Source organism: Polypterus senegalus, chromosome 14 (assembly GCF_016835505.1).
Source record: "Polypterus senegalus isolate Bchr_013 chromosome 14, ASM1683550v1, whole genome shotgun sequence".
NCBI classification, from domain to species: domain Eukaryota; kingdom Metazoa; phylum Chordata; class Cladistia; order Polypteriformes; family Polypteridae; genus Polypterus; species Polypterus senegalus.
Window position 1 is genome coordinate 134,321,923 of NC_053167.1, and position 12,447 is coordinate 134,334,369.

A 12,447-nucleotide genomic window follows, 5' to 3' on the forward strand; every position below is an offset into this window, starting at 1 on the left:
ATTGAAATAGTTAATTAGCAGCAAAAACTGCTCCCTAATTAAGAAAAGGGTTACAGTGGAAGCCTGCAGCCACAGTAGCTCTCCAGAACTGGAGTTGGAGACCCCTGTAAGAGAGGTAGAAAGTTTTTTCTCACCTAACAGGTCTAAATGCCAAGATAGTGTTTTACAAGAGAACCACTCATTAAGCAAGGATCAGTTTTGGTTGCAAACAGATTGGACCGGCCAAATGTTCCACTCCAGCTATACAAAGAAAACTAGAGGTGTGGGAATCTTAATTCACAGAACAATTTCATTTGTAGTATCAGATCCTGAAGGGAGATATGTGATGGTTATAGGTAATTTATTTAATTGTAATGTGATTTTAATAAATATCTATGCACCCAATGTGGATGATAGAGATTTCATTCAAAATGTATTTGCATCCATTCCTAACTTGAACACTCATAAAATTATAATGGCCCCGGAGACTTTAATTGTGTTTTAAATCCAGACCTGGATAGGTCTTCGGTTACAGGGGTTACAGCATTTAACATTGCAAAAACAATTATATACAGTAGTTTTTAATTGATCATAACTTATCAGACCCATGGAGATTTCTAAATCCATACTTTAGAGCAGGGGTCACCAACACGTCGCTCACGAGCTACCGGTAGCTCGCAACCCCTTTCCAAGTAACTCGCTAAAGGGTTAATGAATCCTACATAAATTTGAAAACTTGATTAGTCAAATTAGGGGTGGGTGATCTTTCCAAAAAATCATATCACTATTCACAATCCATCCATCCATTATCCAACCCACTATATCCTAACTAAAGAGTCCCGGGGTCTGCTGCAGCCAATCCCAGCCAACACAGGACACAAGGCAGGAAACAAACCATGGACCCACCGCAGACTATTCACAATTTGAATTGCAATCTGTCGTTTCAATGCAGGCTCATTCCTTTACAAAAGTTGGGCAGGTTTCATTTCGAAATTCTACGCATAATGGTCATAACTGGAATCTACTTTCGACCATATATATGGCCATAACCTGCAGCTCGGTCGCCGTCTGAGGCGGAGTTGCGTCCTGCATCATCACGCCTCCCACGTAATTGAGTGCCTGCCCATATAAGGTAAATATTCGCGGGTGAAGGACTGTGCTTATGCAAACGAAGATGAGATGGTCTAGTGTTTGGCACAAACTCAGCGAAAGTGCGAGAGAAACTTTTAAGTGCCGGGTCTTAGCTAACATTAAATAAAGCCGTGGACATCGCAAGATCACACAAGAGAGCGACTCACGTGAACTGACTGTGAACACAGTACGTAAAGAACAAGGAAGAGTTCCAAAGAGCGCTGAACAAAAAACGCATTACATAATTGAGAAGGCAGCAAAAGAATATGAAGTGAGTGACACATATAAGCATATTCATAAGTGCAGCAACTGCGGAAACAAAGCACGGTGTAAACCGTAAGTTTAAATTAGGTTTATAGACACGCTACCGCAGGCGTTTCTCATGCCTATGACGAATACGATATTCGTGAGATACAAGTTTAATGAGAAGACACGAGGTATAAACGAGACTTTGGATCACTTTGTAACTAAGTTAAAATTGCTGGTGAAGGACTGTGCTTATGCAAACGAAAATTAGATGGTCAGGGATAGAATAGTGTTTGGCACAAACTCAGCAAAAGTGCGACAGAAACTTTTAAGTGCCGGGTCTTAGCTAACATTAAATAAAGCCGTGGACATCGCAAGATCACACAAGAGAGCAGCTCACGTGAACTGACTGTGAACGCAGTACGTAAAGAACAAGGAAGAGTTCCAAAGAGCGCTGAACAAAAAACGCATTACATAATTGAGAAGGCAGCAAAAGAATATGAAGTGAGTGACGCATATAAGCATATTCATAAGTGCAGCAACTGTGGAAACAAAGCACGGTGTAAACCGTAAGTATAAATTAGGTTTATAGACACCCTACCGCAGGTGTTTCTCATGCCTATGACGAATACGATATTCGCGAGATACAAGTTTAATGAGAAGACGGAGGTATAAACGAGACTTTGGATCACTTTGTAACTAAGTTAAAATTGCTGGTGAAGGACTGTGCTTATGCAAACGAATAGAAAGCAAATGTTACGTTATTTTTAAAATGTTTCCTTTTCTTTTTCATAACTTCTTTAACACACTACTTGTATTTTGCTAGTGTTATATATTAGTAAACCTTCAAAATAACGTGCAGTTAAAGTCTCAACAGCATTCTCAGCATTTCTGGAGCTTAATAGAGCCAGATAACTATAAGAATCTTCACCAAGCGACTCTGAAAATGTCTGCTCTGTTTGGGTCTCCATACCTCTGTGAGTCTGACATGAATGTCATGAAATCAAAGTTCAGAACAAGACTGACAGATGAACATTTAAATGACTCCATGAGAGAGAACCTCAGTGGCTCCACTCCACCGTACACCTCAGTGCCAGTCATCTGACTAACTAAAAACACACATCACATGTCCAACTAGACCTGTGAATAAAGTGACACAGTGACATGTGACAAAATGACAAATGAAGAAGTCACATCTGTGTATTTGTGTTGTTTTGACAGTATTCATGTTTTAATTCAGTAGTGTGAGATACACGAGAAAATGCATACAGACATACAAAATGCACTTGCAGGTGAATTAAATATTTGTTGTGATGTTTTAATGCAAAATGTGAATCGTGGAAACCAACATTCTGTAAATGTTCAGGCAAAACAAGCTTATTCAGTTTTTTTTCCGTTGATATAAGCTATGAGAATAAATGTTAGAAAACATGAGTAGCTCTCAGCAATTTTCAAATTGTAAAAGTAGCTCTCAGGAGAGAAAAGGTTGGAGACCCCTGCTTTAGAGCATATTCCTTCTTCTCACCAGTACATCATTGTTACTCAAGAACTGATTATTCCTTTATAGATAACAATTTCTTGCCCACAATTAAATCTTTCAAATACGATGCTATTGTTATCCCTGACCATGCCCCTCTGATCATGGAGCTCACATCACTATGCCCCACATACTCATCTCGCAACTGGTGTCTTAACTCCCTGTCATTAGCTGATGAGAACTGTACAGAATTATATCCAAGAATTGGAGCAACAAATAGTAGAAGCAAAGATTACAGCTTTGTAATCAGAGTAAAGTATTTTATTACCACAAACAACTCTCCATAAATGTCAAGAGTATTTTACTGAGCACACAATGCTAATACTTTCAAATTGCAAATAAAGCAATAAAATGTCAAGACCCTACTTGGAAAATCTGTGACTTTGCTGAGAACTCTACTGCAACTCAGGAGGAGACCCTTATGAGATTTCCAGGGGATTATGACTCGGGAGAAGAATCTGAGAATCAGGAGACAAAATTGCTCTGTTTTATTTCTTTCTGATCTCATTAGTCTGCTGTTTCACATTGAGATTGAGAGAGGACACTGCAGTTTCCATATTTTGTGTTTGTTTCCTCTTTTACATGTCAGACAGCTGCTCCTGTCATCGAACAGATCCTCGGTCATCATCAGTCCGAGGTACTGAAATGGCCACTGGGGTTGCATATGTGTCCATGTGCCCTTGGTTTATGCCTAAATGTTCTGCTGCCTGTACAAAGAGAGGCATGATGGTCAGAGTAAACCTGAATCACATGTGACACACATCTCTGTGACAAAATATTTAAGAAGATGTTAAGGAGATCTCTTTCTTGGTTTTTCATTCCTATGGGCTAACAGACGCTGTGACCTCTGAGTGTCTCATGCACTGAATTGTAAAGAGCAAAGTTACCAGTTCATTAACTCCCAGAGGAGACCTCACTTTATCTGCCTGGACTCTCATTAGAGATTTATGGAAACTCAGACGACTACAGTTCCTATGTAAAGTGACTCGGAATGGTGTTTACAAAGCAACAATTAATTAATTAATTAATTAATGTTGACTTATGTTTATCTTTTATTGTGTCTTCTATTTTTCTATTCATTTTGTAAAGCACTTTGAGCTACATTTTTTTGTATGAATATGTGCTATATAAATAAATGTTGATTGATTGATTGATTGAACACGCCCTATAACAGAGGATTGTCTACCATAATGTCCATTTAATTTGCTTCTTATTTTATAAAATAAAGACTAAAGGTGAAGAATGTAGCTGTTGTTTTGAAGCACTGTGCATTATACAATAACCCCCAGGAGAATGAAACCAGCAAACAGAATTCAAGGATGGAATGCTAAAGGCTAATGAGCACTATCTTGTGATTGGTTGCATTATGCAAACACTGATTCATTTATTGTTGTTGTCACATATTCACTTTATAGCTCTAATTACAAAAAAATTCCAACCACTAGTAAGATCAGTTTCATCCAATCAGACTAGCAGCTCTTTGACTGTTGACCCGTAATAAAGATAAGGCATCTGACGACTTCTAGTGGCTGTGGTAACAGCAGTCACCTGAGACACCCGATGCTCATTTACTGACTTGTTTACGCCTCCGGTAGCTGTTTTTGCCTTTCAGCATTTCTTGCTGGATGAGGTTAGACCAAGCTCACATGTCAGACAGAAGTCTGAGAAATCGCTTATTATTCATTATCAATATTACAAAGGTAAATCAAAAAGTAAAAGCAATTTGAAAATTACAGGGTTAAGGCAACAGATAGAAGCTGATACAATGCAACACTTTTGCAATGGCTGATGGGTAGTTCGGACATACTGTACACAGGGCAGTGCTCTGTAGTTAGTCCTGTTGAAGCCACAGTGAAACAAATGTGAACGCTCTTCTGTGAGATAGCATCATTATTGACCCAACACGCCAGAGTGAGACTTCTTTGGTCAGAGGGGGTGAAACCTGCTGAAATTTACCCAAAAATGATAAATAAAGTTAATAATCAAAGAATCCATCCTGCTCTAAGCAAATCATTGTCGTTGGTTTGTTTTTAGCTTGCCTTATGTTTACATTATTTTTTCTGTCTTTTTTGTTCATTTTTTCAATATTGTTCATTGGTTTCAATTATTTCTGTTAATATTAATCTGTCCATTTATTACATGTCTAATTATGTACTTTCTATTCTGCTATGATGTGGAATCTTCTCTTCCATAAAGACAAAGTGGTGTGAGGCCTCCAAATCTTGCTATACTCACACAGGCCAGGATTTTCACTTGTATATCAAGCAGAGCCTCTTCTTAACCCAGCTAGGCCCAAAATATTACCTGCTACGAGTAGCTTCACCCGGAGCAGGCCCAAAAATGGGTAACTGGCAAAATGACTATCAATATCACAAAATATAACAAAGCCCCAAAGAGGAGGAATGACCATAAACCTTTGACTTCAATTTAAAGGACAATTCTGAATTAGTGTAAACGACTTCAATTCAGAATGTTCATAAGAAATGTAATGATTTACTTCAGGTGGCAGAAATACATAAAAAAAACCAAGGAGTGCTTCCTTTAATTCTGGTGGAGCATCGCATACCTCAAGCGAGCCAGGAAAGTGATCCCTTCAAACACACACACACACACACACACATATATATATATACATACACACATCTATCTATCATTGGCTCCCACAGCATCGTATGGGCTTAGGAGCCGATCTAGACCCAACGCCAGCTATCTATCTATCTATCTATCTATCTATCTATCTATCTATCTATCTATCTATCTATCTATCTATCTATTAGTTAAGTGTTCTGTATTTTTATTTTGTTTTCTTAGGATGATGTACTATCTATCAGGTACTGTGTGCTGTGGAGGGGGGCGAACTGGTGCTCAACTGGGAATGAAAAGAAAGTGGTGGGCATCAAAAACATGTTTTTATTAATGTGCGGAGTAGGAGAAGTGTAAAGGGGGAGTAGTGGTGGTCTTTGTGTTATAATGAAATATTAGATGAGGCTGTGCTCTGTTGTCTGTTTGCGGAAATTCACAATCATCTCCTTAGTTTTGCTAACGTTGAGGGTGAGGTTGTTGTCCTCGCACCATTCTGCCTGCCAGGAGTCTGACCTCCTTCCTGTAGGACATCTCATCTTCCTCGCTAATCTGACCTATTACAGTGGTTTTATCAGCAAACTTGAGGATGGTGTTAGAGCTGTACTTAGCTGTGCAGTCATGTGTGTAGAGAGAGTAAAGTGGGGTGCCAGTGTTGATGGTGATGATGGAAGAGGTTTTTCCACCAATACGCACTTGCTGAGGTCTGCTGGTGAGGAAGTCCAGTACCCAGTTACGGGCTGAAGAAAATGTCAGATCTTCATTGGACCTGGAACTGCCAGTCACTCATGTGGTCGGTGTAGAAGGAAACTTTTTTATATTAGCATAGAGAATAGCAAGGTAACATAAAGAGCCATAAAAAGTAATTAAAAGCTTCTAAAATATTAGATTAAGCATAAATTAGAATGTTCATCAAATAAGATAGGTCAAGCAAATAGTTAACTAAAAAATCAGTTATATTGCATTATTTTTTTAAGCTTACAGTAAAATTTCCAGACTAAGAAAAGAACAGAAAATTGACGCACAGAAACCAGCTTAGAACAGGATAAGAGGTTGAGAACACCTGTGTTCAAGGCTTAGGAAGCTAAGGAAGCGATAACAGAGAAGATGGCTCTGGAAGGCACGTAGCGAAACCAGCTGGATTGGTGAATCAGCAGAAAGGGAACAAAAGGCTTTTGCTGTAAGCAAGGTCGCACTGTAATGCACGAAGAGAAAATCTTAGTAAATTCAGGCTTTAGCAAAAGTATTAGAAGAATATATTAGAAATTAACTTTAGTGTAGAAATCAAGACAAATCAAGTATGCCAAGCAATGATTAAATGAAAGCATATACAATATATCTTTTTAATTAAAGTTTAGCTTTAGGCCACTATTATAGTATAGCTTGAAAGGCTAGAGGAGGAAGTGACACCATGAAAGACCAAATATGGAATAGAGGACATCTTCCCAGTTGAAGAACCAATCGAGAATAAGAAAAACAGAAACTGGAATAAACAATAGACAGTAGGGCCAGGCGCAGAATGAGCTCATTAAACAAGGTTAAAATGATAAGAAATTGTTATAAAAACTTCGATGATGGCAATGTTCGGGGCTCAGCTCAATTTGGCCATATTGGGTTGAGTCCTTGTTATTTTTTATGTTGTTTTATTGCAATAAAGCCTTAAAACTCTGTCTGTCTATCTTGAGTCCTAATAGCCTTTATTATTAGGTAAAAAGCCTTCTGATGATGAATTTTTCGCCACGACATCGGAAGGAGAGAAACGCTTCCGGATCAAGGACTATCTAAAGGACTGTTGGGAACCCAGCAAGCGTGCCACAGTTGGGTGATAGAGGAAAGAGCTTGCTGGGAGGTGTGGAGGAAAGATTTGGAGAGTTAAATATTATTGTGTTTGTTTATTATAGTGGAGGTGCTTTGAGCACTATTTATTTGGTGTTTTAATATTGTGTTGTCAGTGTCTGTGTGTCAGGTTAAACGCTGGTATAGCGCCACCTAATGTTACACAGTATATATATTTATAAGTATCAATATATATGTATATTATACATCCATCCATTATATCCTAATTACAGGGTCACAGGGGTCTGCTGGAGCCAATCCCAGCCAACACAAGGTGCAAGGCAGGAAACAAACCCCAGGCAAGGCCACTGCAGGGCACACACACACAGGACAATTTAGGATCGCCAATGCACCTAACCTGCATGTCTTTGGACTGTGGGAGGAAACCCACACAGAGACATCGAGAACATGCAAACTCCACGCAGGGAGGACCTGGGAAGCGAAACCCAGGTCTCCTAGCTGCAAGGCAGCAGCGCTACCACTGCGACACCGTGCCTCCCCAGCTTTCTGATCCTTTCCTATCACATATACTTACAAAGTTACAACTATTTTAAATTGCACACTGGCTTTATGGACACCCTGTATACATATTGAATATATATATATATATATATATATATATATATATATATATATATATATATATATATTGTGGAAGACTGACGGCTTCCCAGGCCGGTCCGCACCCCCAGGCCGACAGGAGGAGCTCTCCCGACAGCAGGATCGTGCCCCGAGGTCCAGCAGGGCCTTATGGACTCTGTAGTGTTTATACACAGCCCTGCTGGATACCTTGGGACCACCAGGAGTTGCTGTGGGGGGACTTGTGGGATCTGTTGTGCCCTATGACCCGGGAGTATGTCACAGTCACGTGACGGGAAGGAATGGCGTGCTCCTGGGGTGAAGTAAAAGACTGATTGCCCTGACCCAGAAGGAATAAGGAACTGTGGACTGCTGGGACAGGAACACCTCCGGGTCAGGGGCTATAAAAGGACGGTGCCTCAGTCCAGACACTGAGCTGAGCTGGGAGGTAGAGGAGCAAGTGTCTGGGCGAGGAGGAGTGTTTATTGTTATAGTATTGATAGTGGTTTGAATGAGTAGTGTGGAAGGTGCTTGGTGCACTGAGGAAAAGATAAATAAAAGGTCTTCGACTTTTACCTGGTGTCTGGAGTTGTACCTGAGGGTTCAAGGGTGCACTACTGCCCCCTACTGCCACACTGGCGTAGTCGGCAGGATTCTCTGGCCGTCTGTTGGCAGGGGACCTGCATTAAAAATAAATTGTGTGTGGGCAGACAACCCTCGGTGGATTCCTCATCTTTTTACGGAGGTGCAAACACCACCCGCTACTGAGAAAGCTGCAACTGTGAGCGTCAGTCCAATCCGGAGAATAATGGGAAAGAAGACCGGGAAAAAGAAGGTCAGTCCCAGCTGGCTGCAGGGCCTGACGGACGCCGAGATGTCCTGGACCTACCTGACCGGGAGCGAGGAAGACAAAGCGCTAATCCGGGCCGAACGAGCCCGGGTAGCGAAGAACTCGGGACATGGACAGCTGTCGAGCGCTTCGGACCCCTAGACAGTCCGGGGGTGCCGCCATCCGCTACGAAGGCAGCTGGAGGTAAAACGTCCGACGTTTCGACTTTGTTTTTATCCTGTTTTGCAGACGTCCGCCGGGAGAATTGCAGCGGCATCTTGGATGACGGCCTCATGCCTCGGCAAGTCGGCAAGAAGGCAAGTCGCGACGCAAGACGGCTAGAGACAGCCGCGTTCGACGACAACAGCCTGGTCACCCGCGGTGGATGTCGGGACGGTGGAGGGAACCCGGAGTCCTCCGACGAGGCCGGTCGTCCCCTAACGGGTCCGAGCCTCCTGGAAAGGGAGGGGAAGGCGGGCGAAGCGCCGCCGAAACAAAAAGCCACCGACAAAGAGGGACGGGTTGTGGCTGACGGGTCTGCCGCGGAAAAGAAAAAGGCAGATCTCAGCCGGCTTGTAGTAGCCAGCCGTCCCTCTGAGGACTCCAACTCCCAGGAGCCTTTGCGCGACCCAGCAAACTGCGTGCGGGAGGGGCGTGCTCATTGGTTCCCGGCGGGAGGGTAAGCAAAATGCGGAAGCGCTAACAACTCCGGCCGTAAACATTAACTGTTTGGATTTACAGGGGCTCGAGGAATACCTCGCGCCCCTAAACCTTTTCTTACAGGAATATGCTGAACTAAAGGAACGTGTGGTGGAATTGGGAGCGATGGCGGCAGCTCCGTTGCAGGCACTGAGGGATTTCGTGCAGCGGCTGTGCCGGGAAGCTCCGGAGAGGATCGATGCGGGAGTGCAGGTGAGTCCCTCCCGTGTCGTAGAGAGTAAGGGGACACAGTGCGATCGGGCACCGCTGAGAATAAGTAGCGCGTGTCAAAGCACTGTGTGCCCGACAAGAGACTGGGGCATGATGACCGAATGGTCGGAGACTGGAGCAAACAGCCCGGGGCATGCGCGTGGCGTGGCTTTCTGGAGCAGTACAGCTCTCGAGGACCCGACCGGTCATAAGTGCGGGGTAACGCCGGTGATGGGAGTGCCGGGGGAAGCGCCGCTCGTGCCGGTGCAGCTGACTGGTGCTGTTCATCGGAGCGAGACGGTGCTAATGAAGCCGGCTCCTAGTAAGCGGAAGGAAACGGGTGTGCAGACAGTAAAGAGGCTCTCCTCTTTCCATGGAGAGCCTCAGGCTGAGCGCAAGCCCCAGATCAAGCGGGAGATCCCCAAAGGAAAGGTGGGTCTCCGACATAATGGAGAGAAGGCTTGAGGGCAGCCAAGCGGCCGTAATGCCCTCCCTGGCAGGTGAAGGGCGAGACGACGCTGGCGGAGTTCGAGGTGTTTTGGTCCCGCAGAGGGAAGCAACCAGGAGGGCTTCGTCGGTGCTATAATTGCCGGCAACCGGGCCACGAGAGGCGCTATTGTCCCCGGGGAGACAGGAGGTACACCGTCCCCCCAAGGTTCGCTCGAGGACAGGGGCAACTCACTCAAGGCCCGGACGACGCGTCCTCCTGGAGGAGGACGTCCCTCTCGGGGCCGGACGCTCTGCCCCAGAAGTCGTCGCTAAGGGGGGGGAATTGTGGAAGACTGCCGGCTTCCCAGGCCGGTCCGCACCCCCAGGCCGACAGGAGGAGCTCTCCCAACAGCAGGATCGTGCCCCGAGGTCCAGCAGGGCCTTATGGACTCTGTAGTGTTTATACACAGCCCTGCTGGATACCTTGGGGACCACCAGGAGTTGCTGTGGGGGGACTTGTGGGATCTGTTGTGCCCTATGACCCGGGAGTATGTCACAGTCACGTGACGGGAAGGAATGGCGTGCTCCTGGGGTGAAGTAAAAGACTGATTGCCCTGACCCAGAAGGAATAAGGAACTGTGGACTGCTGGGACAGGAACACCTCCGGGTCAGGGGCTATAAAAGGACGGTGCCTCAGTCCAGACACTGAGCTGAGCTGGGAGGTAGAGGAGCAAGTGTCTGGGCGAGGAGGAGTGTTTATTGTTATAGTATTGATAGTGGTTTGAATGAGTAGTGTGGAAGGTGCTTGGTGCACTGAGGAAAAGATAAATAAAAGGTCTTCGACTTTTACCTGGTGTCTGGAGTTGTACCTTAGGGTTCAAGGGTGCACTACTGCCCCCTACTGCCACAATATATATATATATATATACACACACACGTATATATATGTATCTTAATCTACATTATAAAGAACCGATTCAAAATAATAGTCCGTCTTCAGAAATAATAATCAAAGCGGCCCTTTTCTACAGCTACCACAAAATAAATACCAGGCATCGATCTGAACTGATCTTGCAGGATGTTTAAAGGACAAAGGGTGTACCAAGTTGTGGAAACTACTAATAAGGCTCGATGATGTCCCTGAGTCAGATGATAATAAAGAACAATAACTTTGATTAACGGTAGCAGTTAGCAGACTACTGAGGCACCAACAAAACAAGCATAGTCAAAACATGGAGACAAGAATCACCAAACAATACCCTCAAAACTTAAAGTGAACTTCTCATGTGCGATTCTCAAAGACAATGCATCTGATAGCAACACAATAACTTTTAACCACAAAAAGATCCTGCTCTATTGAAAAGGTCAACTGCTGGTTAATAATGACTACAAAATTTAAAGAGAAGTTTTTGGATAGACTACTGAACAGAACTGTTAGTGTAGCTCATTCCCTCATAGTAGTAGGCTTGGACCTCTACAAGGTCTGCTCACAACTAACACAGCATGTGGGGCTACATTAGAACAGGGAAACCGCACCCAGTAAAGAATCGAGAGGAGCCAAGGCAAGTTTACTAATTTGGTACAAGAAAGTGGTGCAAAAAGGCCAAGAAGTCTCTAGCAGAAAGTGAGAAATATAAAAGAAAAACAAACATCAAAGACCAGCAGGGAGAACAACGAAACTGAGCTACTGTAGATCAGGCCGCTGCATGGACAATTAATCGAAGATCTAGCCATAACATACTTTATGTATCAGACAGACAACTGTACATTTCTAGGCTTCAAGAAGATGCAGAGCTCACAAGCAGAGACTCAGCATCACAAAATAAATACCAGAATAACATCCTGAAGAAACGTATCAACAGTTAATATGAGATGCATAAGCAGGCTCAAACCCCATAATATACATTTAATGTTAAATGTACTGTATATGTCACGTGTATGCAGGTCTAATGTGGCCTGCTCTTCATTGGTTTATCTTTTGCTCCATTTTGATTTCTTCAATGCTTATCTAAAATGTTCTGATGAGGGCCTTGTTCATGAAGCCTTCGTGATTTCTAGTTATTGTAGACTAGACTTGGATTATTTTTTACTCTTTAGTTAGATTAACTGTGTACATTCCTTTGTGTTGCTTCATTGATGACGTCACACTTTGTGTCTATGAATGCTGTCTTGTTGCTCCAGTGCCATTTCTCCAGCTGAGAGGCCATCTTACTTAAGAGTGAGAAGTTCCACAAAACCCCACTTAGATAGTAGAGATTCTTTACAAAAAAGAAATAATTACAGCAAGGTTTCTTTTAAAAATTACAGGTTTACAGTTAGATGCTGTTGTGATGTGAAATTTTGCATACAAGATGATAAATATTTTGCATGTCTTTATTTGTAACTTAGGCAA